The sequence below is a fragment of the Passer montanus genome, unplaced genomic scaffold, assembly GCF_014805655.1.
Source record: "Passer montanus isolate IOZ18808 unplaced genomic scaffold, ASM1480565v1 scaffold130, whole genome shotgun sequence".
NCBI classification, from domain to species: Eukaryota; Metazoa; Chordata; class Aves; order Passeriformes; family Passeridae; genus Passer; species Passer montanus.
In genome coordinates this window covers 265,354-271,563 of record NW_024359833.1, presented here as the reverse complement: position 1 = coordinate 271,563, position 6,210 = coordinate 265,354, and positions in this window count along the sequence as shown.

The window sequence follows — 6,210 nt, the reverse complement described above, 5'->3', positions numbered from 1 at the left end:
AGTCACAACTGGTATCTAACTGCTTTCCATTTCTAGCACTTCTACTGCAGGCAATGAGTTACACAGCTTAATTATACATTGTGCAACTTAAATGGCTTTTGTTTATTTGTTTGTTTGTTTGTTTGCTTGCTCAGGACCAGTTCCAGCTGAAATTGCTGTAGTGTGCACAAATCATTCCACATGCACCAGGGTCGAGTTGATTTTACAGACTTTGTGATGGGCAGTGCTTTCCTCTCCTGCTAGTGCTGCACCAGCAGTGACCTACCAAGTCAGTCACTCTCTGTGCCAAAGCCAACCCATAACTTTCATCAGTTTTCTTGTTCTTTCTTTTCAGAACAAACAAGATCTAGTAGGTTCACTGATCTGATGCCCTTGGATGAGCAGTAAGAAGCCCACACTAGGGGTAGTTAAATTCTGTGTTGCCTGACATGACTACTTTACTGCATACCTAGAAGCTAGAATGCAATTGACCAGGAATATAATTTTCAACACCCTTTTTTTTTTTCTTCTGGCATAAGTGAAGTGCTCAGACCCCACTCTCCTTCACATCATTTCACCCTCTCTAAAAAAAAAAATTAAAAATCAGCACTGTTTAAAGGTATCACAAGCACATTCTCATTAGTAACTTGAAATGCCTGGTCACATTCTTGTAGGTCATGCTGCAAATGTATCCCCAGGGTCTTACCCAGCTTGACCTTCTTAATCATTGCTTTTCCTTGCAGCACTGATGCTCTGATTTCATAGACATCCATACAGACCAGGTACAGACACAGGAATGCAGCACGTCACCTCTCGGGTCAGCAACAATAAGGCTGCACCACTATTAGAACCATATCCCTGTTAATTTCCGACAACAGTCTGGGTTCCCTCCTCTTGCTACAACATGTAACAAGATGCTGCATAGCTTTCCCAGGAGTTACTTCACTTTGTTGTGACTGCTTGTGTTCTTGCTTCAGCTAGGTCTGAAGCTCACTAACCTTGTGCTCCATTCCGTTTGCATTTGAGGAATTTGAGGACAAGAATAACATCACAGCAATGCACAACTTGGAAACCAGGTTCCTGTGTCTGTACACAGTGGATATTCTCAGTAGCAATGCCTGAGTTTGTTTCCTGAAAATTCACTGCTTTCCCAAAGTATTAGCACTAATTTTTTATGGGATTTTGGTAAACTAGCATTTGGCATCTGTATCTTCCTACTTAATAGACACCAGCCTTGAAACTTTGGGGTTTTTTTAACACTGTTTGTGTTCCATCTTCTTCTAAACTCAGTTATGATCCAATTCCTGCCAAACTCACTCAAACAAAACTTCAGTCTGATATAAGCAGGAGATTTAGATAAATGTAAGGGAAGGGAAAAAATCATCAACACATTTGATTTCTACGGAACCTTTTTTTAACACCGTTTGTGTTCCATCTTCTTCTAAACTCAGTTATGATCCAATTCCTGCCAAACTCACTCAAACAAAACTTCAGTCTGATATAAGCAGGAGATTTTGATAAAGATAAGGGAAGGGGAAAAAAATCATCAACACATTTGATTTCTAAGGAACAATTCTTTTGGTAAGGCAGTTCTAAAGACCAGCCAGCTATAGGACACCTGGATTATGCTTGGAGAGATGGATTCAGAAAAATCCAACCTGATCCTGAACTTTTTAATCCATAATATCCAGAATAAATAAAAAGCACTTGTGTACTTCTTGCAGCAGAAGATACCCAAATTATTGGAGCATTAGTTATTTAATTCCAGATTCCAACATGGCTTCAGTCCCAGCAGTTAAAGCCTCAGGCAGAATGAGTGTGACTCCCAGAGAAGCATCTGAATGATCAGACAGGAGGGTTTTCCTTAACATTCACCTGCTATACTGAACTAAAGGAGACTAAAAATACTTTGGGTAATTGGACTGCAGCCAAAGCACATGCCCCAGCTGCCCAGAGAGATGGGCCTCACTCCCAGCTTGAAAATTTCAAGTAAAGCACTCAGCCTCTCTCTCTCCTCCTCTGCTGCTTTAGGCTTCCAGGAGCTAGAAAGCAAACACCAGAGAACAACTGCCTCCTTTGCAGGAAAAGAGCTCACTTTGGGAGAGTCAGAACCAGGCTTTGGTGCATGATGGATGGCAGGCAAGTAAAAAGAGCAAAGTTTTCCCACAAAGAACATTTGAACTGCAGAAGTCGCTCGTGTGATGAAGCAGTCGCCATGAAATTGGACCCTCTCCAATATAAAACTGATTTCTTCACCCTGGATTTTTCTGACATTTTGCTATGACAATAGAACCATGTGAGTTTGTATTTTCATTTTGTACTTGTTAAGTGCTTTAAAGGTATTCTGAAATTCCATTGAAAGAAACTCAAAAATACTTCCACGTAATTCCTAAACACCCCAGGACCATAAATGGGTATTATTTTTAGAAAACAGAATGTATGCCAAAAAGCTTTAGATCAAAGTATCTTCCAGTAGTTTTATTCCAAATTTGGCCATGAAAAACTCCAACTTAAAAACCAAACCCATGTAATTTAGCCTTGACATTCAACTGTCTGATAACAGTCTTCTTTTAAGGGGGAGGAGAAAATTTGACCAAACTGAAGGTGACTCTGATTGAAATGACTACCACTAAAAAAAAAAATTATCTAATTTATTTTGGGAAAATGTGCCAGAGTGCTTGTTAAATTTTCAGCCAAAGACAACAAAGTAGACACACATTTATTTCGTTTAGATGCATGTTTCTTCCTTTTTTGCCCTACAGTTCTTTTCATAAGAACTACATGACACAGGCAGTATCAGCTTCCAGGGTCAGTAAGGGCTGCCTCAACCCCTCTGACAACATGCTTCAATGTTGAAGAAACCTTTTTTCATAGAATCAAAGAATGACAGAATAGTTTGGGAGGGAAGGGACCTTTGAAAGCCATCTAGTCCAACTCACATGCGATAAGCTGGGACATTTTTGGCTAGATCAGCACCTCATCCAACCTGATCTTGAAGATTCCAGGGGCATCTGCCACCTTTCTGGACAACCCACTTCAGTGTTTCACCACCCTCATCATAATTTTTTTCCCTAATATTATCTGATTTCACCTTTCTTCAGCTTAAATCCATTGCCCCTTGTGACCTTTGAAAGCCATCTAGTCCAACTCACATGCGATAAGCTGGGACATTTTTGACTAGATCAGCACCTCATCCGACCTGATCTTGAAGATTCCAGGGGCATCTGCCACCTTTCTGGACAACCCACTTCAGTGTTTCACCACCCTCATCATAGTTTTTTCCCTCATATTATCTGATTTGACCTTTCTTCAGCTTAAAACCATTGCCCCTTGACCTATCATTACAGTCCTGCTAAAATATCTGTTTCCCACCTTTCTTTTAAGCCCCCTTTCAGTACTGGAAGGCTGATGTGAAGAGCCTTTGTCCCTAGTTCTCTCAGACTGTCTCCACAGAAAGGTGTTCCAGCCCTTTAATCACTTTTGTGACTCATTCCAACAGACATTCCATGTCTTTCCTGCACTGGGCACCCCACAGGTGCAGGTGGGTTCTCACCTGAGCAGGGCAGAGGGGCAGGATCCCTCCTCCCTTGCTGTCCACCTTGTGGGATGAGCTCAGGACAGGTTTGGCTTTCTGGGCTGCCAGAGAACACGGCTGGGTCATGTCCAGCCTCTCACCCACCAGCAATTACCCACACCAGGGGTTGTGCAACCCAGCTGCAGGTTGCTGTGCATGAACTATTTATCACACTAGATTGCAGCAGTTTTTATTTGTGATGCCATTTTGATCACCACATTCCACTTCCTGACTGTAGATAAAGCCCACTGGCAGATCAGTGATCTTGCCTGAGAATATTAATGTATTTCTCTGTCAGCCTTCATGTTACTATCTATTCCTTGCTGAACAATTTCACACATTTCACAAAAGGCTTTTGATTGCTTAACAGAGAAGTTTTATCAAGACAAATGCAAATTACTATTTACAACACATTTTTGATTCTCATCTTGGCATCAAATAGTGTTTCTCTGTTGCTACTCATTTAAGACTTCACTTAGACCTCAGAAATGAGGATTCACCTTATAAATTAAGAGTATCCACTCTGAGTAAATCTTGCATTCCCTGTCTAGACTGTTGGAAGATGTTAGATTTCAGCATTCCCCTTATGCTGAGCAGATTGAGATTCCTACAGAAGACAGATGTTTGGAATTCTTGGACAACTGTATCTTGCCTAACAATACACCGAAGAATCACATTTCAGATGATGGTACTGCTTGTGTGACATCTCCACTTTTTTGCAATAACATGAAACGGAGACAAAACAGAAGAGGAAAGAAAATAGCATTTATTGTATAAAGAAACTTCAGTTCTGTTCCTGAAGCAAATTTTAAGGTATTCCTTTTTACAGAAGCTGGGTGTATTTAGTAGAAATTTAATCAGAACAGCAATTGGTTTAACCAGGAATATGCCCTTCTAGCCCAAGAATTGAGCTGATAAAGCAATTTCTGAATGACTTTGTTTATATATGCACAAGGCAGCTTCTTCTAATTTTACCAGGTTAATGACAAAATTAGATGCAGCCAAGCAGTTCATGTGTGCAGCTGTGCTGAATCTGACAAGCTTTACCAGAACAGTTATAAGAAATTGTTAACAAAATTTTCACACAGAGAAGTTTACCAGAGATAGAAAACTATCAGCATGAAAGCTGGGAATTGTTTATTTAAGAAATCCTGGACACTTGGACACAATGTCTCCTATGGAATTCAGGTTAACCCCTGAGCAACTGGTTATCTTTTTCTGTGTCATAAAATGTAGTTCTCAGAACATTTGCATGTAGCTTTTTGGAGCACCCATCCTTCAGCAACACATGACACCTTCAAACACAAAGTTTTGTTTTCAGGGTGCTTGAAACAGGATTTCTGTAAACGTACCTTGTGTTCTGTCTCACAACAATACACATTTTTTGCGTGTTGTGTATTATTTTTAAGGTGTTCAGACAAGTAAACATTTTAAAAATTTGTAATATTGTTGACTTAACTCTGAAAATTAATAACCACTATATTTTCCCCAATAATTGTAAACTTGCTAAAGACGTAGTCTAAGCATATTTTCACATTGACTTGGGCTAGGAATAGCCAGTTTTCAGGCACAATTTCACACATGTGTAACACAGTTCCATGCCACAATCCCCTTTTGTATGATTCATGTGATCTAGAATACACAATTATTCAGAAAAAAAACATCCAAAACCTTAAAAAACCATGGACAGGCAGCATGTGCTGGTGTTGCTTGATAACTAGCTGATTGTTAACTAGTCAACTGGCAGCTTCAAGTTAATCCATGACATCAAGCTACAAAAAAAATGAGACACCAAGTGAATACTCCAAGCATTGGTAACTGAACACTAAGTTTCAGTGTAATGTGTAGGGAATATGACTGCTAGTTTGTCCAAAGAGTTTGGGGTATTTTGTTTTAGTTCTTCTTAAGTGTTAAAGAAAATAGTAATTTTAGCTTTCAAGGTACAGCACATTTGCAATGAAGTTGGATTTCAAACTGAGTTCAATGCTTTTGGTCATCACCATGGAAATGTAACTACTCAGGCACAAGAAATTTCTTTGGTACTTTTATTTTTCTTTTCTCTAAGCACAGCATTGGTGACAGCTTTTCTAAATTTAGAGATGTACCTGGAACTAGAACTTTGTGTTTTCAAATCAGATCTCCCTCCACATTCTCTTTGGCATCCTGCACAAAGATTAACCTAACACCTCTTTGCTGAACAATGCTCTTCAAAGCAGTACTCTGAAGAAAATAGTCTAATTTTGTAAAAGTAGTTTATTCTAAAAATTGGCACATCAATGAAAAGATTCCCCTGAAAAGATTCTATTCTTATGTATTGTAACATCTTTAAAATGCCAAAGTTCTCAGTTATGAAGTGTATGCCACTTAGAACTGCTTCACATCTTGAGTAAAAAAAGACAACAAGCAGAAAGCAGCAAGATTTCAGCAAATGCTAATAAAAATTTCAGTGCTTCTGACATTAAAGAGTGGTTTAGGTTGGAACAGACCTTTAAGATCATCAAGTCAAGCATTAACCCAGCATGGCTAAGGCCAACACTAAACCATATCCCCATGCGCAATACCTACACGCTCTTTTAAATCCCTCTATGGACGTTTACTCCATCGCCTCCCTGGACAGCCTGTTCCAATGCTTTTCATCATTTCTGTGAAAAAATTAT